This window comes from Excalfactoria chinensis, chromosome 2 (genome assembly GCF_039878825.1).
Source record: "Excalfactoria chinensis isolate bCotChi1 chromosome 2, bCotChi1.hap2, whole genome shotgun sequence".
Classification (NCBI taxonomy): Eukaryota; Metazoa; Chordata; class Aves; order Galliformes; family Phasianidae; genus Excalfactoria; species Excalfactoria chinensis.
In genome coordinates, this window is record NC_092826.1 from 111,062,513 (window position 1) to 111,089,833 (window position 27,321).

The following is a 27,321-nucleotide window of genomic DNA, read 5'->3' on the forward strand; positions in this document are numbered from 1 at the left end:
ATCCCAAGAGATCGGTGCTTTTCTCTACAAAGCCCATCCACGGGTCATTAGCACAATACTATTTATCACAAAGCAGTTTCAGTAATGACTTGCTCAGAAGGTTGGTGAAACTCTACTCTTTCACAAGATCCCTCATGAATTACCATATTTGAAGACTTTCTCTATGGAACTGAAGATTAATTCTTTGACCTGAGAGTCTTTATGGGCTGTTTAAATGATTTAAGTAAGGAAAGAAGGGTTTTACAAAGTTCTTATATTTAATACAAGATAGATATATTGGGAAGGCTTCCTTTTTTATAGTTAAATAAAGCTTCCAGGAAGCAGAGGCAAAAGGCAGTTCCCTGGCCAAAAGTCTCCTCTCTCCTATTCTGCATGCAATTTCACCAGTGCAAAATTAAGTGAAATGGTGCCTTCAGTTTGCTCAGCTTCACACTTGAATCACTTCAGATTTAGGTAAAAGCATTCACAACCATAAACTAAGGTTTCTAACATTCCAGATCTATGGAACTAGGATTTTCTTGGACAGTAAACATCACTTTGTCTTACTGCCATATCTTAATACAAATGCTAGGTATTTTAATTAAAAGAACATGTAAGTTTCCCACGTGTTCACAGAGCCAGCAAGCTATACAAAACAAGCTGCACGGGGTTCTAACCCCACTCTCTTCCCTCCTGCAACATTCACACCATGTCAGATTTCAGAGGAAGAGAATAAGTAGTGATGCTTCCAAACTCAGAAACACCAACTGGTCTACAGGAAGGGAGGAGGAGGGAAAAGAGCAGAAGGCAGAGGCTCTTTACCCAACCATTATACACCACAATGAGCCAGCTGATCTGACCAGGTTGGAGGCAACCCCCATTCCCGAGGTGTCTCCCCAAGGCAAAGAGTTGCCTTGTCACTAGTGGACCACTGCTGGTTATTTCACGTAACAGCAGTAAATTTCCTTGAGGCTAATTTGAGAGTTCTCACTGCTCTGCTAACAGAGCCCCGGAGTCAAAACCTCCCAGTAGAAAGGGAGTGAAAACAGCTGCAAGGTCAATGACCTTTTACTCAGACACAGCTGGATCTGGGAGCTGAACCACCATGACTTAAATATAAGGAACACAGTTATGCAGGAAGGTAAAAAAATCACTTTATCAGCAACTTGAAACATTTCCTTTCCCTTTAATTAGTCTTCCATGCTGTAAAACGTGGAGAAGCTGCGGAGACAAATACAGAGAGTTGCAAAGCAGCAGCAGTTCAGAGAAAACACAGCTTGTGCCATCTGAAGTAGCTTGCAGATCTTTGAGATCTGTACGGCAGCCCAACTGTAAAGGAGCGCTACCTCTAACACAGACCCAAGAACAAAACAAGCAGTATCTTTTCCAGACTCCTTTGGCCTTCCAGGCAGCGCCGACATTTCCTAGCCTGATACTCGAGCTCCTCCATGTGGCAATCGGGAGCCGTCATCGTTTCTCTGTAACAAAGAACTCCCTTACTCCTCACAGCATTTTTCTTGTCATTATTCTCTCACAGAAAATATTACCAAAGATACAATATAAGAAGTGTGGAACAAGGACGATTAGTTCTGAGGATAAGGAAAGTAGAACAAAGGCAGTGTAGCTCTGATAACTGCTATTAGTCACAAATGGGTACTTTCATAACATGATATAGCTAATCTGTCTGTTCATAAAAATCTGCTCTGTGTTCAGATACAGACCAGTTGCTTTAAACAGTCAGCTTTGGACAAAATAATAGATTAAAGTCAAATAGCCTCTTGATGGAAGTGGTGCCCTTCCTGTAGTAAAATACCTGGCAAAATGTATTCTTTTGCACTGAAGATTTACAACTTCTGTTTTGCCAAACTGAAAACTGTAAGACAATGCAGGATCATTCCTTGAAAAACTGAAAGGGATGGCTTCATATTAAACTGTAGCCAAAGAAAAATCCATATGCCCCTTTGAAGAAGTTTCTGGAAATTAAAAATGGCAATTATTTTACAGAAAAAACCTTGTGATTCCAAGAACATCACTACAAGAAAGCTAGTAAAGACATTTGTTTCTCTCAGCCATTTCAACTTTTCAATTTGTTCATTGTACTGTAGGATATTGTTCAGTCAGGTCTAATTCTGCGCTGCAGGATAGCAACACCTGTCTGCGTATGCTCACAAGCTAATGCCATCTTACTTACACATGACTTAACAAGTTCACACACTTGCTTTTCCATCGACTCTGTAAGAAATAATTAGGAAACTACTCAGCTTTAAGGTCATTTGTTTTTGATGAACATTTCATAAATTATTTTTATGCATGCACTTCTAAAGTATTTTGGTTGAATATGGGCGAATCTCAGAACTTGTTTTAAAAGATTTCCCTTTTCTTAATGCAAAATTTAACTCCTGCTTCATATTTGTTTCTTTTACCACATAAGAATGGGGAAAATCATAGGAAGCATGGGATAGATGACTGGACAGTGAGGTGGACTGAGAACTGGATGACTAGGAGACCTCAGAGGGCTGTGATCAGTAGTGCAGTGTCTAGTTGAAAGCCTATGGCTATCAGTATTCCCAAAAGGGTGGTACTGGGTCCAGTCTTCCTTAACTTTTTCATTAGTGCCCTGGATGAAGGGATAGAGCACACCCTCAGCAAGTCTGACAATGATACAGAACTGGGAGGAGTGGCTGACAGACCAGAAGGCTGTGCTGCCAATTCAGCAAGACTTGTACAGACTGGAGAGATGGGCAGAGAGGAACAGGGTAACAATTCACAAGGGCAAGTGTAGAGTCCTACACCCAGAGAAGAATAACCACATGCATCAGTACAGGTTGGGGGCTGTCCTGCTGGGAAGGAGCTCTGCAGAGAAGGACCGAGATGTCCTGGTGGACAACAGGTTGCCCACAATGGGCAGTGTGTCCTTGTGGTCAAGAAGGAATCCTGGGGTACATTAAAAAAAGCATGGCCAGAAGGTCTTGGTATGTTTTCCTCCCATCTACTTTGCCCTGGAAAGGCCACATCTGGAGTACTGTGTCCAGTTCTGGACAAGGAAGTTCTAGAGGCAGCCCAGTGGAGAGCCACAGAGATGGTTAGGTGGCTGGAGCATCTTTCTTATGAGGAAAGAAAGGCTGAGGGATCTGGGATTGTTCAGCCTAGAGAAGAGAAGGCTGAGGGGCAATGTTATCAATGCTCATAAATCTAGAGTGTGGGTGTTAAGTAGGTGGGGACAGGTTCTTTTCAACAGTTCCTGGCAATGCAACAAGGGGCAACTGGCACAAATAGGAACATAGGAAGTTCCATACAAATACAAGGAAGAACTTTACTGTGAGGGTGACAGAGCACAGGAGCAGGCTGCACAGAAAAGTTGTAGAATTTCCTCCAATGGTGATACTCAAAATCTACCTGCAAACTTTACTGCATAACCTGCTTCTAGGGAACATGCTTTTGCAGGGAGTTAGGCTGGATGACACTAATCTGAGCTGCTTTAGTGGTGGCTACAAGAAGGCAGGAAAAATATGACCATCCTAGAAATATCTGTATGGAATCTACAAGCAGAAGAACTATTTCAAGAGGCAGAAGGGCAGGTGTATTCATCTCTGGCATTAATGGATAGGCCAATGGGTTTCCCTATTTGGCCTACATAGCCTTTGTATAAGCCAAACAAATTGGCTAGTTGAAGACATGAAAGAGAAAGTGAACTTTCCTCACTTCCTCCCCCAGAAGAGTAAGAACTTAAAGTAGCTCATCATAAAGGAAAAGGAAATGTTCACATTGTGTTATTGTTATTATTCAGCAGGAGGGAAATCTCCCACAATTATTTTTTTTTTAGCATTTCAAACTTGAATTTTTTTCAGGAAATCATCCTTTTTCCACAAGATATCCAAACACTGAAATTATAGAAACTGTAAATAAGTTGATCACGCTATGCTTGGGAAAATGAAGTCACGTTCACAGGGATTTCAGTTCTTAGTGACATAATTCTAACCATTACAAACTCTAGAACAATTGTGTTCCCATATCTGAAGATCCTACATAATGCTTTCAAATCTGACTCTGCTGTTGCCTTTGCTTTATCAGCTGTTGCAGATAGAGGGAGCAAACTGCTAATCAGAGGGAAGAGAAAGGGCTCATCTGGTGAAGAAACTGCTCTAGGAGAAAAAGTCCTACCTCCCCAATGCATGGGAAAAGGATGAGTCGAGGCCTATTAATTTAATGTCTGATCTATACAGTCTGTTTTCTTCAGCCTAAGATCCAGATGATAACAGAGAGGCAAGGTTTGTTTCCTTGGTGCTTAGACAACAGGGTGCTTTTTCATCTAATGTCAATGCTCTTTTTTCACTTTCAGTAACAACACTGAGCAGGAAATGACAGAAATGGGAAAACGGGAGGAGGAAACAGGAGGTGGAAACGGGAGGGAGGAAGAAAGAAATGGAAAAATAGTGGGGGAAAACATTCACATATCCTGAGGAACTTACATTTTACAAAGTGTCACTTAAGCTAATTGCCATGTTAAAGCCATGCAGCTAAGGTAAATTCTGTGGCATCTGCTTAAATAAATAAATAAATAAAAAGCTCAAATAAGTAATTTATTTATAGTACATTAAGTAGTAATACACATTAAAAATCCTATGCTTATGATCCCCAAGTTGTTATTTTCTGTACAAAAAGCAAAGCAATTCTAATTTCCATACATCATCCCATTCTCATATCACACCCTGGAGGGACTCTCAATTCACCAAGTCCTCCTACAGGAATGCCAGTGCCTGTGGGCACCAGCTCACCAGCTTTTAAAACAAGGCCTCAAGCCCAGTCTTGTAGACCACAAGCTCCCTAATAAAAAGCATTTCTTCTTGCTAGAAATTCCACCAGTTTTGTTTTCATTGTGGTCATGACAGATATCCCATATGAATCACCTTGTGCAGCTTTCATCATGAACACATACAGTCCCTTACTCTATGGGCCAGCCTCTCTCTATAAGAAGTCTCAACATCTTCTCTTACATTGTGATCCTCTGTGGTCCCCAGGCTCCCCATCAAGCTGTCTCCATCATGTATTATTAGAGTTGAAACAACAGCTTGTGGATACAGCCAGCAGACAGATTAAGACAGCAACTGGGATTTGAGGTTTTTGAAAAAGAGAAGATGGAATTACATAGGACCAAGGAGAGAAGGCAGGATAAAATTTTGTGGTAAATCTGGAGGTAATTAGGAATAAAGCAAAACAAAACAAAACAAAAATGCTGTTGTGAAAAGGGACATTTTAGGAGATCAGAGATTGATATTAAAAATTATGAAGGACGTCATATTCTGGAGAAACTCCATGAAGAATAGTCTATGCACTACCTGTAAATACTGCTCAGTGAATCATCCTACCTCTGTAGTTCTGATATCTGAGTTCCTATCCCTCTCCTCTCTGTACTGTTGTTTTTTTCAGATTCATTGATGTTACAGAGTACCTGCCTCCCTCATTGTGCTGAGAAGGCAGCCTCTGTGGGTTTAACCATGTGTCTTCCAGTAGTAAGCAGCAGCCTAAAGGCTAACATCACCCTCAAATGTCAGTATACAAGTCATTGGTTTTTTTTCCTGTTAGCCAGGGAAGGGAGAAGAGAAAATGTAATTAAGTGCATGAATAACTAAGAGATCATTTTTACTCAAATTTATCTAAAGAATATATGAAGATTAAATCTTGACTTAAGGAATTCAGTTTCAACCAAGCTTCTGAATTACCCTACAGTCATATACTTCTTACCATTACTACAAGTTCGTACCGCAGTTTTCAGGCCTCCCAACATACTCTCCCTTCCTCCTCCAGTGAAGATGAATAAATAAGGAAATAAATAAATAAATAAATCACTGTTTTTCCCCAGGTTTGTTAAACTTATTCACTATAACAACAGAATGTAAATTAATGGCCAGATCCTCAGCTGCAGCCAACAGCTTAGCTCCATTAAAAACCACCCTGCGGCCTGACCCCTCAGCGCTGACTGAGCTCTGTGCTGGCTGACACAGTTTCTGTTGGATTGGCAGCAAGCAGGAAATAGGCGGGCTGTGGGAAAGCCACAGCCATGCCTCCTTCTATCCCAACCAGGCTGCTGCTGAGCTGCTGTGTGGGCTGCCCAACTGCCTGCCTTCCCAGGGCTTCAGGCCCATCACCATCTCCCATCCAATTTGGAGGACTTCATTTGGAAAAGCATCATACATGCCCACAGCTGTATAAGCAGACAATTTTAGATGGAAGCTAAAGTTCAGGGCAAGGAAGGTTAAGGAAGGATGAGCATCATTTGTGTCCCATACTAAAATAATATTCATTTTTTAAAATATCCAAACCAACTTAAAAGTTTTCAGCCAGACATTAGCCTGAGGAAGAAGGTAAATATTAGCGAAGGCTCAGTATAATTTAAGGAATAAGGAAGACCAAAGTCTCTCAGGCCTGAAATGGACAAATTGGAAACTCTCCGTTTCCAATAAGAAGTCAGTTCTCACTGCCAAAGGCAGTTTGGTATTTTACCTTACCATTAGGAAAGACAGCATCCATCATAACATAATTTATCTCTTTATGTTACTTTTCTGGATATCCCACCTCAGGTGTAATTTGGAGAATAATGCAAAGGAATTAAAAAGAAAAAGAAAAAAGAAAGAATAATAATAATAATAAAAAAATCAACTGTGAACATTCCATACTTCTTGATAATAATATAAAAACCCCTCAAAATTTTACTTTATATACCTTCAATTTCCCAGTAGTCCCATTTCTCAATCAGAATTTGAATAATCTTTACAATTTGTATTCCCCAAAACTCAAATTTAATGAGTTAGTAGGTATAGAAATAGAAATAACAGCTGCAGCTTATCCCGCTGTGCTATTCAGTAATGACAATGTTATACCACATTAGCAATTGTGACATTAATAAAAAGAAGCCCATAGGATTAGCCAGAGACAGCTGACTTTAGTCAAATGTAGGTCATGCTTTGTTTGCTCAGAGCTGGGTAATAAATTTCCAGGTAAGTGCTCTCATGTGTCATACATATATGCCAGGAGCATAATTTCAGCTATACTAAATGATCCACATTCTTAAATTTCTGTAAGCCGTTTTTGAATTATTGTTAAGCATTTAATTCCACAGCAGCATCTTACAGGCTACTTAAAGTTATTAACTCCCATGACATTATGGCATGTTTTCTTTCTAGTGGCAGTTAATAGCATCTTGATCTGGTTTCCCTTTCACCTTAAGGTATCTGCAACTCTGAATTGTGAATATTTAACAAAAGATACTTAGCACGGAATCAAACCCACTACATTTTGCAGCTCATGCTAAAAGAGAAAACAGTATTTGGAATCAATCCAAGCAGCAGCAAGATATCTTCCACCACAGAAGGGAGGCTTTAAAAAAAAATTTAAAGGAAATAAAGGCATAGCCTTCAATTAATAGTACAAAAGATCCTATCTCAATCTCTGCTGCATTGGCAAGCCCTCAAAATTTGGATTGAAAGCAGACCATTAAACATATTCATATTTAATCTCAGCACAAGATGTGCATATTGTACATCGAAACCTTAAAGGCTGTATTCTGCATTCAGAAACACCCTGGCAGGCTTCTGTGGGAAAGTGAGTGTAATACAGCAGAAGCTGACCTTGAAGTTGCAATCTTACTTTCACTATTTTTCTTTGTGTTATGATAATAATTAGAGGCACAAAACAAGATCAGGGCCTTTCTGTGCAAGGCGCCATCCAGATAGACAGAACAGAGAGGGGAATCCTAGTTACGAAGAGCTGAAATCACAGCAAGATGGACAGAAAAATTCCTGATTATCACTTTTTTACAGACAGGGACTGAACCAGAGAAAGGCGAACTGCTAAATCCAGATGGCTTTAATTCTATCCAAGTCTCTTATCCAGTGGTTGCTATAGCTTTAGGCAGCTCCTGATCCTGTCCTTTGTTTCAGGCCCTTGCTCTGCTGGGGCACCGAGCTCACTACTGCCAGCTCAGCTGTCCTAGGCAATGGCTGAGCCATGTGCAGGTGCCCTACTGCATGTCCCACCTACATGGCTGCATCCCACTGCATGCACTGAGCTAGTTCCCTCCTCATCTTATTTACAGCGAATTAGTCCAGTAGCTTCTCAGTAACAGAAGTTAATTTCTTGACTCTTTTCTATTTTTATCCATGCCTCAGCTAAAAAGTATTTACACATCAGCAAGTCCTTTGGGGGCTTCTGAGGCACATAAAGTGGAAGAGATGACAGACTGATATTTTCAGTTGATATTTTGTTTGGCTGGTTGTTTTTATGGCAAATATTCTCTAAATATAAAGTAAAATCTACGCATGTAGCCTTTCCTTCAGATGTTAATAAAGCCTTAGATAACTTTTCCTTGTTGTTGTTGAGGAGCTATGATGGCATGGCTTTTGCAGCCTTTCAGTACAATTCATCAGGTTACACAGTTTCTTTAAGGCAACTGTGTTTACTAGTCTATTTCTTGAAAGCTGCAGTTGTATCTTTATTACCCTTCATTGTTATCAGCCATAGCTACATTAGAGGCAAAAGAAATTCCCTTTGTGAGAGACAATGATTTCCAGCAGATCCTGAACACCTTTGTGCTCGATTTCAAGGAAGTAAAGGTAGTCAGCTTTCAATAGAACTGTGAATTACAATTGTGGTAGAAATATGGGCTGTTCAAGGTGGTTCCTGCTAAAAAACAGACATCAAAATTCAGGGGCATGAATTACACCCTACAAAACTAATGGGTAGGAGCAAATCTGTCTCAGGGCAACAGCCATGCAACTCTGATAAATACTGCATGCATGTATAAACCCAGGGCCACAGTGGCCAGGCTGCCTTTTCCTGAAGATTTCTGCCTACTTTGCAGAGGTGGGAAAGAACCTCTCAGACCCTTATTTTCATACACAGATGAAGCTGATGAATCTCTCACATGCATAAACCTTCACACACCATACACAGAGATATCCTCTTATGGAACACAGTCTCTGTAAATTGAAAGCATATAAGGAAGATACTTTGGCTTAAATTATCTGCACTTTTCCTAAAAATACAAAGAAAACATTTCAGCAGAAAGACAAATAAACAGAATGTATTGAAATAGCAGAGGGTTTTTTCCTTCTACCCCTCACCCCCTCTCAGCAAAGAGAAAGAACAAAGACGACCTTTTGGTGGGGAAAAAATAATAATAATTTAAAAAAAAATAAAATAAAATCAATCCCCTCACTGATGGGCTGGCTTTTTCCCTGCCTGCAGAGGCTGAAGTTCCTTTGTTCCCAGCCCCACTCCCCAGCCCTCCAGCTGAGCTGATGCCTCAAAGGATGCCTCCTGACTGTCTCCCACCCTGCACAACCAGGGAAGGCAGATCCTGCCCACTTCCCTTATGACTAGAGCTCCAAATCCACTTTCCCCAGGGACATTGCACCAGCAGAAGCAGGACTTTCCAAAACATCCCCTTCAGGTCCCACAGAAAAATAACAATTAAGCACCTTGTTATGTTTTTTCAAGTGATTTTTCTCCCTATTACAGCCCATTCACAGTGCAGAAGTACTACCAAGGAGCCAGGTGAGAGATGAGCCTTCCTCAGCACACAGTTTCCAAGGGTATCTTTTGCTTTGGGTAGAAGTTTGAAGCATGTGTGACAGTAGCAAGTACAAGGGCTGAAAGGCATGCTTCATGGATAGGAGCATGAAGCTCACTATTGAGCAGCTGCTTGCAGCAGTCCTAACGCACACCTCTCCCTGTCAGAGCCTTGAACATCAATGGCCTCAGCCCAGTCCCATCAGGGCTATGCACTTACTATAAAATTCATTTTCAGCTCTCTTCTACCTGAATTACCCAGCCTGAGTTCTGCCCCACACACACAGTCAAGGGTGGCCATACTGCCAGGACACACTTGCTGCCACGTGGAGGCCATTCTAACCATGTGGAGGCCATGTGTCTGCTAACACATTTGTACTAAGTTAACACAAAGATAACAGAGAAACCCCAACAAAATGATGGTCAGCAGAGCTAACTTCTCTTCAAGCATATCCAAAGCTGTTAAAGTGTTCAAGATAGGCACAGAGAGGCACTAATTAACAAATAAATAATCCAGCCTCTCTCCAGTGCTCTGCTTGTGCACTCAGGTCATGGACGAGAGTTGTAGTGTTAACAGCTCAACTGAATAAGATGTGTAATACCTGCTTCTTGTCTCAAATCAAAAGCATGCACAGAAGTTAAATAGCTACCATCAAATCTTTCTGAAAAATTCCTTCATAGTTACACAAGTGAACAGTAGGATTTTCCATTTAAAAGAAAAGAAAAGAAATAAAAAATAAGGAATTCCAGCTAAGTATTTTCAGCTCAGGCAGCTTGGGAATCCCTTCTCAATTTATGATACACATTTTGTCAGTTATGTCCAAAACAGTACAAATAGTGAGAAAAAAACAACAACAAAAAACCAAAAAGAGCAGCCAGACAGCAATACTAGGTAAAATCATTCCCAACCTCTGAACCAAATACCATCTGTAAAATATCGTTATACACAAGTGAGAATAATAATAAAATAGCAGTTTATTCAATGGCTATGAGGATAGGATCTCTATCAACCACGCATTTTGTCAATTCCAAGAAGTCAAATGCCATAAACTCTCTCCAGTTTTTCCCAAAATCATGATCAATCTTCAAAAATGATTAAAGATGCCACACACAGTCACATTTCCAGATGAAGACATTGACATGTTACTTTAAAAAACACTCAACACCTCTAGAAAGAAAAATCTGGTGAAAGGAAAATGGAAGCCAAGTTCCCTGTGGCAAGGAAAAGAAGCTGGGGGAAGGGACTCTGGATAATGACAGCACCATTCTACAGCTGAATAATTCCCAGCAGTGAAGCCTACGAGCCATCCAGCCAAAAGGAGAATAAGGACAACTATCCTACCAGAAATACAAGCAGTGCTATGTCAGGAGGATCTCCAAGCCTGATTCATTCAAATGGAGACACAGTGGTGCAATATATTTAGTTGACAATTAGGTTACTACTGCTGCTATTATATGAAAACAAATGTACAGGTGAAGGAGACAATAAATTTTTTAAGAGAACCTACAAAGCTTACACCAACAATTAGAGGCAGATAAGGACCCCCCAAACACACCACAAAAAAAAAAAAAAAACAAAAAAAAAAAAACAAACAAACAAAAAAAAAAAAACAACCCAAAAAACAAAACAAAAAAAAAGAAACACACACAAACCCACAGAAATCTGAGTAAAAGAAAAAAGCCTGTGTTTAGATACAAACAGAAATGCAGAAAGCAATTTCTGGATGAGAGCCATAGAGCCAGAGCCAGTTTTGTAGTGAGCAAGGGTAACACTAAGCATCAGGCTTCAGGAAGAAAAAAAAAAAAAAGATGATATTGATCATTTGCTTTCAATGAGATGCCAACAAACACATTCTCAGAAACTAGAGAATAAGAAAACCTGATTGTTGCCCTTGCTGTCTGTCCAAATCTAATTTGTAAAACAGCCCATTCGTAGACATGTCTTATGAAGCTGTTGGGAAAAGGAGAAAAAGAGCTTCCTTCCTACAGAGCAGAAAGTGCTTCCTATCCCATGTCTATCTGCAATCCTTTATGCAAAGAAAAAAAAACTAACAAAAGAAAACATATCTTCACACCCTAGACACACAAATTGTAAGAAAGAAAGAAAATGCTGCTCTGAGGAAGATGTAGCTGCAGGCTTGTCAGTAGAAGGCAAAGAATATCAGGTCTCTTTGGAATCATTCTCAGTCCCAAGTGTTTGAAGACACCCAGAATTTCATTGTGGATACCGTGAGAAGGAGTACCAAGGCCCACCCAGAGCATCACAGGGATAAAGCCAGCTGGAACTTAAAAAGTATGAGAAACTATTTTGTAGAAAGCAGGTGAACAGCAAAAAACTGACTACGAGGGGTTTTGTCAGGCTGCTAGATATTTCTTGGCCCATTGGAAGAGTGAAGCAAATATCTTTAAGAGTGTAAGCAGGAACTGTTTCTCCAAATAAAGTGACTCTCTTTTTCCCCAGGTTTTCAAGAATTTTTGTAACCTTCCTAAAACATATCTGAAAGTAAGACAAAGTTCTCCCTGAAAGCTCCTAGAGACCTAAATATAATTGTATGTCTTGGGGATCAATTTGGATACCAATTATTACTGGGTGATATATGATATCGCTTCCAGTTTAGTGAAGACCTTGAAAGTCAGGCATAGGAGTGAAAATTCATCCTCTTGGGAGCATTATAGCAAAAATTCACTCAACTCTTTCTTAAAAAAATAAAAGAAAGAAAGAAAAGAAATTACCACACAGTGCAACTCAGAGAGGCTTCTCGATCATTAAAATCTGCTATACAGTGAATGTAATTGGTTAAGTCAGGAACAAAGTCATTGGAAAATGCTGAGAGGGAGGAAAACTCACATTACTCAGCTCAGTCACACACAGCTATTTATTAGACTTTCAGTATAACTTCAAATTGCTGCTGTAGGATGGCTCCAAATACAAGTCATTGCGCTACTAGCCTGTAACACCAACTCCTCCAGCACAGTGCCTAGAACAGAGTCTGCATAATATGTTAACAACAGCTGCTGCAGTGTGTTTGGCTTAGAGTTCCACCTCTAGGGAAAGCCATGCCAAACTATTCATAATAATGGTCTGCAATTTATGGGAAATGACTTTGTACCCATTCTACATGAGAAAGATTCTACATACCAGTCAACTCATTAATGCATCATTAGCTTAAAGAGATCCTCCATAAAGCAATAATATGGATGCTTTGCTTCTCTATGGGGTCTTTATGCAAAGAATGCCAAATGTTTTCCAAATATCACTGAACGTTTTCAATCTCCATAAACATTGTAGACGATGGAGAAAGATGAGCATATCTAGAGCTACAGTACCATTTCACTCTTGGAATAAAAAGGAGGCATTTACAGGTCAAAGGACTTGGAATATCTCACCAAGACCTTCTGTCCTGGGCTTGACCTGACATTACCTATAGAAGAGGAGGTCAGGAGATAGTCCCATCAGGGCAATCACACTCACCTGTGTGAGATTCTCTTGGTTACACGTGGGCTGTATGGCTAAGGATTTTTTTGTGTATATATATGTATTTTAACTGCATATTTGATAGCTTGAAAAATATTACAAGCAAATTACAACCAGATCTCAGAAAGAACCACGGGCTGAAGTTTGCAAAGCACTTCAGCAAGAGATTAGCTTCTAGCATGTGAGCAATTGAAAACATTGCAGCATAACTTGTTTTGCCAAGTCAGGGCCTAAAGTTAGAATCTGTTGTCTCATTTAATATCTGGTTGGGGACAACAAAGGCTGGCACACTGGGATACACAATTCTTTCATAAAGTTCACTGTTCACTATATTAGCTACCTGAAAGCAGCCAGATTTAGAATCTGTCTCCAGGATACAAACTCTGTTCTCAGATAGAGGTCATCCATCCTCAGCTTCACAGCTTTGACTGCTGATGTGGTTTGAGTATTACCAATTTTCCTGAAAGCTTACAGCAAATTGTTCTCTGTACTGCCCATTTCTTTTAGCTTTTTCCTCCAAGGAGTAGTGAAGGCTTCCTTTCTTGGAAGGAAACAAGTAAAGACTACAGAAAATATCCACTCTCCCCAAAGGTGGTCCTATGACTTGTATCGCTTATTTTTATTCATGCTAAAATAAAGTAGACCACAAAATAACCCAGTTTCAGTGAACCAGACACTCCTGCCAAGCAAAGTCACAGCTATCTAATTCAAACCACATCATCTCAGAGCTAGCCTGTGACTTTCTACTAAAGGTGTAGAATTCATTGTTTCCATCTTTGTATCAAATCAACAGTGATAATTAAAGCTGAGAATGTGGTCATTCTTCTTGGTCAAGGAATTCCTTCAGCTCATATATTTAAGCCACTTCTTGTTCTTTCATACCAAGTTCTCTCCAAGCCCCTAATAACGACATTTACGTCCTTGATGTCCTTAGCATCTTCTGGAATTAGATAAAAAAAAATCTTAAGTGTTTTCTTCCTGCAGTGTGCCTAATTAGCTGGCAGACAAAAATAAACAACAGAACATACCTTTGATATAGCTCTGCTCTTTTGTATGTAACTTACCTCTCTCTTACATACACAAGAAGTTCATCCTAAATTAATCGATTAATCGAGTACATAAACTGATGGTGTAAGGAGGAGATCTGGGCCATCTGTAAAGATCACCTCAAATCTGCTGCAAGCCTGCATTTTGACAACACGCATGTCCTTGACAGCTTAGATAATTGAACACTCTGCATACAGGCACCTTCCCTAGGGGGTATGCTGCAGAAAGGAAAAATACAACCTCAGACTGTAAACCCTGTCAAGCACAAAGTACTCCACTCATCCATTACCCCACCTTGTTCAGTTCCTTAACTCCTCCTCACAGGCAGAGAAGAGAAAAACATCCTAGAAGGAATATTAAAAGCCACTGCCTATCTCTGAATCATTATCCAAAGATTTCTTAGCCAAAATATGTAGTTGTATAGTGTCTTTGCAAATGATGTTGTTCCTGACCAACAAACGTGCAACACATTCCCTGTGACCACCATTGGACACTCACACAGCAATTGATCACTCTGTAGAAATATCTCTAAATCATCATGTAGCAAAATTAGCCTGTAAGTTAAAGGAATATACTCGAAATAGAAAAATACATGTAGTTCTTCTAGTTTTTGCTTCTATTTTCCTACAATCAAGACTTCACATTTTCTTTTTTAAATTACCCATAACAGATCCTCAGAATGTGTTTTGCAAAACACATTTTAAGTCCCATTTATTTTACTGGAAAGAATGTCATGCTTTCCATTAATAGTATTGCCAAATGCAGGTATTCAAAAAACCTTGAGTCAAGCACTACATGCCAGTATTTTATTTAAGATGTTATTTTCACTGAATTCATATTTTCAAGCTGTAGTCTGAAACATAAGGATTACAGAATAGGATTTTAATTTAAAGCTGAGCATTTGGCTCTCAGCTCCCACAGCTAAAGCCTTAAGATCAACACAAAACATATGAGCGTTGGCAACACTGAGTTAGATAGGCACATGCTTAAGTGATTTGTTTTGTCCCCTTCTTGAAGGGAAGGGTTTTGGAGGAGAGGAGGGTCAGAACTTTAACCTCCAACCCTTTCACCTTTGAATCCTTACTCAAAAGCTTCCAGGAAGGAAAAAGGACTTTGCAGCATGTCTGGAAGTTTAACAAATCCAGGCTCTGTTTAATCAAATAGTACAGCCTTAGGGCTTCTCTAATTCCTATAACCAATGAGGCCCCTCAGTACAGAAGAAAACTGTGAGCATAATAGGTAGTAGAGCTGCTTGAGTTCATTTACATGACATATCCCTGGCTCTTAAGCTATTCTAATGCTTTCGACTGAATTGGCAAAAGAGGTTTCCCCACCCAAAACACTGATCTGGTCCTCTCAGGGCACAGCTGACTACCACAACCTCCAGATTTTACTCACTACAAAGTGTAGTATCTGTTACAGAATAAGTGAAGATCCAGGAAATTCTCTTTTGAGGAAACTAGTATTATATTTATGAAGTGCACCAGTAGACAGATGCATATAACCAATCTGACACTGCCTGTATGAAGACAGAGATTCAGCAAGACAACATACAAAGTAGAAAATGCTGAACTACTGATTACAGGAGAATAAATACTCTAAAAATACTTTCTTGCAGTCAGGTTTCCTTTCTGCCCTCTCAAAGGCAAGCTTTTCTGTTATGCCTTTCCATGCTCAGTTACAAGTAGCCAGCCACTATGCTTTACATCAAGATCTCTTTTGTAGCTGTGAGTTAGAGTTTCATACAAGGCATCCAGAATTTAGAAAACAATTTAAGGATCAAATGATTCAGTGTAATGTTTCTGCATCCTGTAATTTAAAGGGCTAAAAATCTTTCTGCAGCCACCAACGCTTTCAGGGTCACAAGTTTATTTTTACTCTACTATTTCACTTGGTAAATGGATTGCAAGCATTTAAGGGGATGGCCAGTCCTAAAGCAGGAGATCAGCCTTCAAAAACTGCTCATTCCGCAGAGTACTTTGGTTTGTAGAATAAACAGAAGCAGCCTAACTCAGTTTTGACTGCTGCCAATTTCACATATGTAAAAATGAAGTTTCTCTAATTGCCAACAGGCATTCTGCACTAGGGAATGTAGCAACGTTTAAAAAAGGACATGATTAAGATTCACAGACTTTGCAACAGAGATGAAGTTTCAAGTCTGTAATTTTATTTATCTGAAACTGATTCATCCTCACCTCATAATGAAGAAAATAAAAATACACTAACTTGTTCAGTTGTCTTCATAAATGTAAGTCCAAAGTCAAGAGCTGAACTGAGTAAAATGAGGAGCTGATTGGACTTATTGCAAAATGGTTTAGTTATACATTATACTATCTATGTGGATTATTTTCTTATCTTTTAGTGAACAGCACGCTAGTCTATCTTGACTGCCATTAATGCCTCTCAGTCACAGGTTGGCTGTACATCTTTTCAGCCCATTGCTTATTGTGAGCACAGGATTTAATAGCTATTCTAGGTAGTCAGCAATGCAATATAAATGTCTGGAAAAAGAACTGCAGCAGGATAACAAGGAGAAGTAATTTAAAATCAATTTGGGGCAACATTTTGCCCACTTAAAATATTTTTGCCATATTTGATGGGGTTTTTTTTTGTTTTTTGTTTTTTGTTTTTTTTTTTCATAAGCATTCTGGAACATAATTAACTCCTAACCAAAAGCAAATCAGATCTGTGCTTTGGTTAAAAGAAGAAAATGAGATTTAGTGAAGAAAAAGGTTACTTACAAGATATCCACATCGTAATTAATCATACAGAAATTTTTCTCAGAAAAAGAAAGGCAAGTAGCTTTGAGTTTAGTAACAACCCACGCTACAGCCATTTGCACTTATTGCAGGCTGTTGCTGCTTGATCAACATCAGTAAACAAAGCAGACTTGATTTTACACCTGCTTCAAGGTGTTCAAAAATTGCCTGAAAAATCACCGTGAAAGTTGTCATTAATTGTTCTACACAATGTGGCCAAAGAGACTTACACTGTTTGTAAACTGCCCTTTCTAAGCGACAGAAGAGATCCTCCCAGCACACCATTTTCCCAAAGTCATTTGATATCCATTAAAAAACAAAGAAATGAAAAGTGTATGAAGCAGCATTTAGAAAAGGTGATGGAGGGGATAAGGCAAAGCCTGCAAAAATAATGGTTTAAATTCCAATCTCAGCTCTCCCAGAATTCAGACATTTCAAAATCTCAAAATTATTTCCCCATTCCAATTTAGAAGCCATATCAGTGCTAAAACATCTAAGTCACTAATTTTTCCAACGTTATATGATTAATTAAAACATACTCTCTTCTAACTTAAAGCTTTCTAGATGTTTCTGCATTTTAGAGCAAAAAATCTCATAGTTAAATCTATTGCAACGCTAAGATAGTTGATCATTTGGATGACAGATCAATTAAGCCAACAGTTTTGCGCACAGCACACTGTGGGACACATTGCCACACGGAGAACTACCAGATGTATCACTTCACCCAGAACCCTTCCGACATCACTACATGTGTACGAAGTCATGAAAATATGCACAAAGTTCCAGATAATGATCCAGATACCTTATAAACTCTTCTGTATGTACTTACTAATTAGAATACTTATTGGTATACAGAAGTTGTTTTCTTGCTTCCGTTGATGATTTAATATTTATGCAACATCGGCATTAAAATAAGCACACTTTCACTTTACAAAATACTACAAGTCTTTGGAAACTCACAGAAAAAGAGAAGTATGTACTTTGTATAAAAAAAAGAAAACAAAGGAGGGCTATTTTCATGCTTTAGCTCCACCCAGCAATTCCAGTAAGAAGTATCACCAATGTTTCTTGAACAAGTACCTGTTTTCCACCTTTTTAAGTGAAGCACTGAAGAAAACATCTCACAAAGTTTTTCCATCCTGCACCTTGAAGACTGCAACAGATTTATTTCTTCTGCGAGTGGTAATACAGCACCTATGGCTACTAGGGTCGTGATTTAACTTCAGCCAGCAGCTGAACTGCTTCTTACACACTTCCTCCAGAGGAGGTTAACATGCCACACCTGGCAATTAAGACATTTCCTGGCATAGTCTGTCCTATGCTGAAATCATAACATGATAGTGAATCATGTGTATGCTTCTGTGTGAAAACAGCACATTGACATTCACATCTCAAATGATTTATTCTGGATTAAGGGGAAATAGTAAACCATTTTGCACTGCTTTTGTACTGTAGAGCAACAAACCTTTTTGCACAAAATGGCACAGTTGCCTACAGTGTGGAATGTGAAGGTGGGATATATAGAACTCAAAACCCCAGCATTTACATATCATGATAACAAACAGTATTTGAGCGTGTTACTGCATCTTTTGAATATGGCAAGATCATTCACCAGCACACTGCATCCAAAACGTCCCAGTGCAACATAGTGGCTGGCTACTTGTAACTGCAACACCCATAGCTGGCTGCAGACCCTGATTATTTAATGAACGATAGCTGAAAATTCTTCTGTATTTCCTAGCACTGGGCAACTGGAGTAAGAGAAAAAGTGAGGCTGAGTATGAATTATAAATAAACATTACTGATAGCTTGAGGTCTTCTCGGCTTCAAAAACATGTATCTGCATGCATAGAAACACAGCCACATACAAATAAAGCTGGGAAAGGCCAGAATTATCATTTATTCTGACCTTCACTTAACTTCAATGAAAAAAATAATAAAGCAATTTCAGTTTACACAAAAGGCCAAGTTCTCAAAAAAAAACCATAGCACTCGTAAGACAGGATACTCTTTTAACACGCCTAAGAATAAGTTCACCTACAACTAAAAGTAATTTTCTTACTATGCTTTACCTTTATCACATGTGGATTACTTTGACTTCTCCAGGATCAGCTTGTGATGCTCTCACCGCAGAGAGGTCTCACTCGTGTGGTGTAGAGGAAGCTGATCCTAGCAAGCTAGCCTTCATCCCACCCTCAGGCAGAAGAGGGAGGATAAAATCAAACTCAGTTAATCACTAAAGAGAGAATGAAAATTGGCTTTGAAACCCCTTGATAATCTTCTTCTTCTTTTCAGGGGAAAATTGAGATAAAACTGCTTTTGTTTGCCCTATGAAGCTTGGGAAGAAATGAGAGGTGTCCTAGACTCAAGTTTCTTAACTCGGTGCGAAATACTGGGATCACAAAGGAGGAAGGAATAAACTGCAGTAGATACTCAGCAGAGGAGGAGGTATATTTTTTTTCTATAGAGAAGTTAGGGTGTATTTTTCTATCTTTTCCATATCTCATTAAAGAATATTAAAATAAATAAATAAATAAATAAAAGTTATGCCAATTAAAGAATTTAGAATATGTGCTTTTCTCAGCAGGAAATAAGGGAGGCAGGCAAATCATAGAGGCATGAATTATTGTTTTGATAAACTCACTTCTCTTTTGGAGGGGGTAATGTTTCCTAGATATACTGCTGTTAGCCTTTTCCATAGCTGTGCTGAGCTGATAACAGTTGCTCTCTCTCCCCCAGCTCCCACTAGTGGCTTCAGCCCGCTATCTTGTATGACATAATTTAAAACAGAAAATGTCTGTTCTCATAAAAATTTACTAGAAAGAAATTACACATTATTGAGCTCCTTTATCAGAAAACATATTTAAAACCAAAGAACAGCTTTTTTTATATTAAGTTAGAAACATGTGAAATGAGATATTCCTAATGCTCTAGCCAATCTGTATGGAGACACAGTGTGTCTTCCCATGTTTCTGAGGCCTACAATGAAACCAGAAACGGGTTATAAACATGGATAAATTCATTTTCATTGAAATGATACACAAAATAATAGTTTAGAGAAATACTTACTCATTATAATTATGTGCTATTTAGAGTCCTTGGCTAGAGGCACAGTGACAATCTACAGATAGTACTGTTATTTTCAATGTAAGATTCTTTCCACATTCAACTTCTATCAGAGGTGATTTTGATAATCCCTCAAAAACCTGATTTGTTGGAGGCTTTTCTGTCTTATTTCCTCATCAAAGTTGTTTATGTTTCTTACTAACATCATGTTTACTATTCAGGAGGCCTGTAAACTTCCCAGATCAAATTAATCAACTGTGCAGTTCCCGGAATTTTAAATGTAGCCCCTATGGCAATAAATAGGCTTCACTGCTGATTTTGATTTACAAGAAATAAAGTAGATAACTTATTTCATTCTACAAATTGATCATGACAGCCAAACTCTGCAATGTGGCATTTTGGCTCTGTCCTGTGGCTCCTGTGAATGAAAATCATATCTCCTATAATGTACCTTCGAAGAAGGTAATGTCTTTGGTAAATTATGTTGTGTTGGAATGTAATGGTGTGCAGACTATGGCTCAAAACACCCTGGATTAAATATCATGGAAATTAAACCCCTTTGGATGACTGTCAAGACTAGTCTGCCTTCATTATCCCAAGACACAGGCTGGCACATTATCATTTTTATACATAGTTAAATACTCAGACACTGATTTCATTAATCATTCAGTTACGGCAGAAAATGCATCATGTGGAGGGCATTCCCTGTCTTCATATGAAATGCTATTTACAAAAATACTGTAGACATACTGCATAACATAAAAGTCTGATATTTTAGCAATAATAATTGCACTTGACTTAAAGGTGTTTTTTTCATCACTTTCTTTTTTACTTGCATACATATTCTTACCTGCTACTCCCAATACTTTAATTGAATTGCAGAGTCTTTCTTAACTCAAATTAGAACAAAAAAAAATTTGGTTTTGACCACCTCATCTAGCTTTTCAGCTACAAGAACCTCTAGAAGTGAAGGATTTTCTTCATCATGTGCCAAAGAATCAATCCTATTTCTTTAAACCCTGAGGAGGAAATAAATGTCTATTCTCTGCAGAATTGTCTGGATCAAGATTCAAAACATGATGACAGAGAATGAGATTCCTCCCATAGGGAAAAATGGATCAATTTTCCCAGTACCAGAGAACCCACCTGCCACCCACCTCCCATCAAGCCTGACCATGCACGCACCAGAATTCATCTGTACGTGGACTAAGCAGACATAGAAGTGGTCTACTCAGCAATATTCATTCTTCATTCAGAATAAAATAAGCTCTAAAGTTTGTCATTTGAGTCCATAACAGTCATATATTTATGGCATAAACTGTGATTCATACTCAGTTTCTCTATTCTTCTTTGATTTCATGCTGAGCCAACTGGAAGACATACAGTCTTCCACTCTTCCAAGACATATTGCAAGGGCCTAAAACCAATTTTGTAGTCTTGTGTAAGCACCCAATCAATACACAAAGCCAAAGCTTCGCAAGTGACTATGATGGCATTGTAATAATTTCTGTTGCTAAAAAAACGAATAACTTGTATACTGTTTGAAGCACAATTTTAAAACTCAGACCAGTCTTCATAGGACTTTTCTATGGAAGAAAAATGCAAATGTAAGTCTGTACTGCAGGTTAGGTAATCCTAGGTATAAATTGTTTACAGGTACAATTAGGTATTTCTGTGTTTCAAATAAAAAGGAAAATAAGAACAGAATTAGTGTGATCTGATAGCACTATTTTGTGTGATCAGTTTCCTGATAGCCAAACTAACATCCAGACTTGGGAAAAAAATTGTGTGCTGCTACTAGATTTAAGTTTTGAAAGAAGTTATTTTACTGTTTTTAAACAGTTTTTTGTAAAGGAAATAATGACATTGCCTGGATCGGTACTTTCAGTGGGGTAAATTGCTGTGATATGCAGGAAACTAGCTCATGGAGCTTGATAAGATGGCAGTCAGCTCAAAAGTGTTGATTTTAAAAAATTCGATCTACACTGTTCTCAATATTTTCCCAATCTACATCTGCCATTGTTAAGCAATGCCATGCAGTCCTCCAAAGTGGGTGAACAAACAGGTACATTGGGAACCAGTACATGTATACATGGAGTTATTGTTAAGGTACATCTGAAAACTGAGCCTTACTCTGCAGGAGCTCAGTCTGTTGATTCTTTGCTGATTCCCAATCTTTTTTCCTCAATGTTCAGTCTCCTTGCTCAAGGGGAATCAGCAACTCATAAAAATAAATATTTCAGTCAAATTCTACTTAACCAATAGCAGTATTCATGAGAATATAGCAAATAGGATTTATCCTTAGCTGTAATTGCAGTATCTATCCTGGACAGTGCATATCTCAGCAGCACATGGGTTTTACATGCAGCCACTGAAAAGAACTCAGAGCATTGAGACAAGAACAAGTGTTTGTTGCTATCCCTGGAGGTACATGTTAGTAACATTCTCCCTTCTCTCCATCAGTTTCTTCTTCCACTTCACTGGATGTCCTTTCTCCTACCAGTACTTTTTTTTTTTATCTGGACATCTCCACCTCCTTTTGAACATTTCCTTCTGTGATCACTTAGTATCCTAACTAAAGGAAACTAACATTTCCTGACCTTTCTTCCAGTCCTTTGCCCTCTGCTATTTTTTACTAAACTCTGGCATAGAATAATTCTTTTTAGGATTAATTTCCATGCTATTTCCAGACAAGTTACTCGAGGCTATCTTCATACTACAGCATCACAGAGCAGGTCCTGATAATCTGCGCACACAGTTGTAGGTTAGGACACCAGAACCTCTGGGAATTCATTCAGACTAATGGTGAACTTAAATAAGGGTGGTTTGGTTTGATTTCCAAAAACAAGTCAATTTGCAGACAAAACTTTCCTCACTAAATATCATTAACATTGTGTTCTATGTCCAGATACATTTCTCACATTAAAGTGGCTATTAGCTTCTTGGTTGATGTAGTCATATCAAACCTGTCTGGGTTCACTTTCACTTAAAGGAAGTAACACATAAATTAGTTTTCTATGTAATTATGGTCCAAAAACATTTTGTAAAACTTGTGGCAGCCTACATTGATCATGTATACCTGATTTTGAGCTAAGAATCCTGTTCATAATTTCTGTGGTCCTATTTACATCCCTCTTGCCCTGGGCCATAGGGTACTGGGTGTGCTTCTGATGAAGACTTACAATATTGAATTAAATAAACACTTGAAATAGATGACTCTTACTACTTTTAAAAGTCTAATGTTTGTATATGTCCAGGCTTAAAGCTGTACTGAACATATCACACATACTGTGGTCCTCTTCATTTCTTCTAAATTAAAATCCCACTTCTTACTTAAAACCTCACATCTGTTTGCCTTGCTTAATGACGTGTTCCTCCCCCAGTAGCTAGTGTCTACCTGACTAGTATTCACTTTAGGTAATATGTGCAAACATGGTCATAGCCAGGACTTCCCCAGGACCACAAGGATCTGCAGAAAACAATGTTAGGGCACCCACACCTTCTCCAATCAAGCACTCAGTTTTCAGAGACAGATTTCTCTCACTAATCTATTTACCTAACCTCAAATTTTATGTTAAAAGCCAAGAACATGTTGACTTAATAACATGTTGGCAGCTGACTTAATTTTGCCCAGCTACAAACTAACTGAGAACCAGGCCTGATGCCAGGGAGTACACACTGCTGTAAGAGCTGGTGCTACACAGCTTCTCTTTCCCCTTTTTCTTCCAGTTGCAACTGATTGACACTATGGAGAAAAGAGAGAAGAGGGATCCCAAGGTGACTGTGGGCTCTTCATGTGGTCAATATGGTCAATATGCTCTGACTACTGATTTTCACTCACAGTCCCTCCCACCCCTGCTTCTTGAAGTGTAACTAAGCTATTTATCTGCTACAATTAGAGTCCATCACGCCAGCCTAGAATTCTAAAATCTCCTCAGACTCAGCAGACTGTGAAGAAAAGGGCTTTATAAGCCTGGATGAATGGAGGACAGTGAGGATGAGTAGGATCTCCAGGAAGTACCCACAGAACCTGGGTGCTGCAGTTCTTTAGCCTACAATCAGAGGAGCTCAGTGACTGGACTGATTACTGATACAGATACCTGCCATATTAAGTCCAGAAATATGTCCGGAGAAGGTTTTCCCAGAACTACCTGAGGCCATTTCCAAGCCAGTTGTGAACTCATACCAGACCTGGAAAACTGGAAACCTGCTGAGCAAGGATGAAGGCTATAAACAACTTAGCTGCATTAATAAGTGTTTGGTGTCTAGCTTTCCTTTCCAGTCTCACTTGAAGAGGTGATGTCTCACTAGACTGAGCTGATGTTCTTTCCAGGTAAAATGCCTCAGCATTCAGTCCTTTAATCTGAAAGCTAATGTACAAAGACACAGTGAACTGTTGCTTTCTTTGAGAGGATTCTCAGCTGTTAAAAATTAAGATCCAGTTTGATCTAGGAGGTTTCATTGGCTTCAGATACTTCAGAAGGAGTATCAGATTGTGATAAGGCCTTCCCACCTCACTATGGCCTCTAACAATGAGACATGGTTTGGTGGCTGGGAGTGGTTTGTTTCGGGGAGTGGCTTTTGTTCTTTTTTAATCATCAGAACTTCAGACTTGCCAACTCTGATAATGCTTCATGCTCCAACTAAGGTGTACTTCTTCCCTACTTTATAAAGCAGAGAGAGTCCATTGACACAACGCTGTACCTTCACCCTGGCATCCAGGCATGGCAACATGCCAAATTGCTCATTCTGTCAAACAGTGATGTCTCTTCCCAGCTGTAAGTTTCCAGTTATGAGTAGAGATGGTCTCTGATGGTAGTCTGAGTCTAGTGAGTAGTAATAATTGTCAAGATCAGCTGTAGAAAAAGCTTTCTCCTAAGCACGGCATGCTCCTGCAGAGGCTGTCCTTTGGAGCATGTTCAGTGGCTTTTTCCCAGGGCCTTCAAGGTCTGCTACTAGAAAGCAAGATGACCTTTACATTTTTCTTCTTATGTGACCTACTGATCTGTATGTTGTTCCTGTCCCACAAGGGCAACAGTGGCTTACTATCTGTACTGGTTCTCCTAATTATTCTGTTAATGATTCTGCTAATATAGTTTAATGCAGGAAATGTAGATGTCACATCATTAAACAATTATTTATGTATTCTAGACCTTTACTGTAATCCATCTTGAGATGCATTAATTTATTTCTCCCCTGGTGTTTATAAGGTATGACATCCTGCAAGCAGCTAATTCTGGATCTCCGTTCTCTTTGAGATTTAATCAGCATTTGAGATTTATACCTGGTATTATGCCAAGATAACTAGAAGGCAGTGATGAGCAAGCTTTCAAACACTTGGCAGTTCCTTTCAAACAAGCAGAATTTTAGAACTTGGTGTGAAACAAAAAAAAACAACCAACAACCAACTTTCAGAATGTAGCAGTTCTTTCTCACTTAAAAAACAAATACAAAAACCCTCACAGAAATAAATAAACCCGTTGCTTATATAAGCTTGATAGAAACAATACTTAGAAGTTCATTAACAAACCACAGAATTATATTCCATTTTCTCTCAAATAAAGGGAAAGCCAAGTGAAACTAATTGCTCTCAGAAGCACAATGCAACTATGGACCAGCATGTCCTGGAAAGCTTAAAATACGATCTGGGGAAAACAGAGAAATTCATTTGACTGAGAAAATGATCTTTTTGTTTCTCTTCTCCAGGCAATCATGGCCATGAAAATGCCATAGAAATTGACTTTATTTTCAATATTTTCTTATCTATTTTAATAGTCATATTAATTGGTACAAAGTCAAATAGCACCTTAGTCTTAGAAATGCGTGTATGACTCAGTTCAGTTACTCATAAAATAATTACTAGTTAAATAATGCAGTTCATTTAGAAATAGATATGTGTTTATGAAGGTAAGTATTTACTACTTCACAAAGAAGCATTATGCTAAATTTGAGGGGCAAAGCAACTTACAGTGAGGGGGAAAGTGGGGAAACTGGAGAAGAAACACAGCACGGAGGATCTCTTGTTTGAGTCTGAAGCCCCAGCCTTCATTTAGCCACGTCCCATGCCATAATGTGTCTTGGTTCATTTTATCCTGCCTGGGAAGTAAGCTAAGTCAGCCACAAGGAACATAGGATCCCTCAAGAGACCAGCTACCACATTGTAACCATGTATATAAATACATGTGTGTGTGTATGTTTATGATAGATATAGACACACATATGCCTTATAAGAAAGGGACCATAGAACTTGAGCAAGGGAAATGTGAAGAGAGGATGAAGGGCGGTAAATATTTACGAAACTATTATTTAGGTGTTAGCAATACATCAAGAGGAAGAGGAGAATAGGTTGGTGGGTATTGGGTTAGGAATGATGGCAGTATTTGGGACAGGTGTCTATGGAGGACAGGAGGAGGAAAAATTCTGGTGCATGCAGGATTTGAACTTGTCCTATCAGAGACAGAAGAGACTGGGAAGTTGAGGAGAAGGAGTGTACTAAAGCTTCAAAGAGGAAGCAAAACAGATCTGGAAGCAGACACAGGGACAGAGATAAGGTTGTTCAAAGGTGTGATTGAGACCAGGGTTAGAGTGAGTGGCTGGTGACTGGTAACCATGACAACAAGAAAACTGTTTGAAAAATAGTGAAAAGGTACAGCCCCAGGAGGGTCCTCTGCAGCTGGGAGAGCATCACCCTGCCTGTGAGGGAGCAGAGACAGTAACTCAAAGCTTCTCAGTGAGCTCTTATGTGTTATAGAGTAAGCTTTTCTGTTAAATATAAGGCATTTGATCTCTACTTAAAAGCTTCACCGAAGTCTAAGAATACTGATAGTTACAATTCTGGATAATTATGTCTCAGACAGATGACCAAGAGAAAAAGAAGTGGATAGAAGCAGGAAAACAAAAGGGGCCCATAAGTGTGCTCTACTTGCTTACCCGTTCCAGGTAATTTACTGGGGAATGGAACTTCAGTGGACCTTTTCAAGACCCACTTAAGGGAGTAAGCATATAAATATCAGTGGTACCATTAAAGTTTCATACAATTGCAACATAAAAACTGTAGACATAGATAAAAATCCCACAAACTGCTATTTCACCCTGCAACTACAACCGGCCAGATGCAGAACAGCATGACAGCAGGTGACAGCAAGGCTCACTACAATCAATTGCAGTTACAAGATAAGAAAATATCCAACATGCATTTAAATCTGAGTCAAATTCATGATGGACAGGAAAAGCAAAAAGCCTAGGAACTCTATCCTATGCTAGAATAAAGAAATCAGCACTTGAAAGCATAAAAACATATACTTTGTTTTCAATAAAAATAAAAATCAGAAGAATTCAACCATTTTGCAAAACAGTAAAGAGCTGGAGTTTTATGCTAATTACCAATCTGAAGATGAGTACATAGCAGCTACCTCACTCCTACAAGCA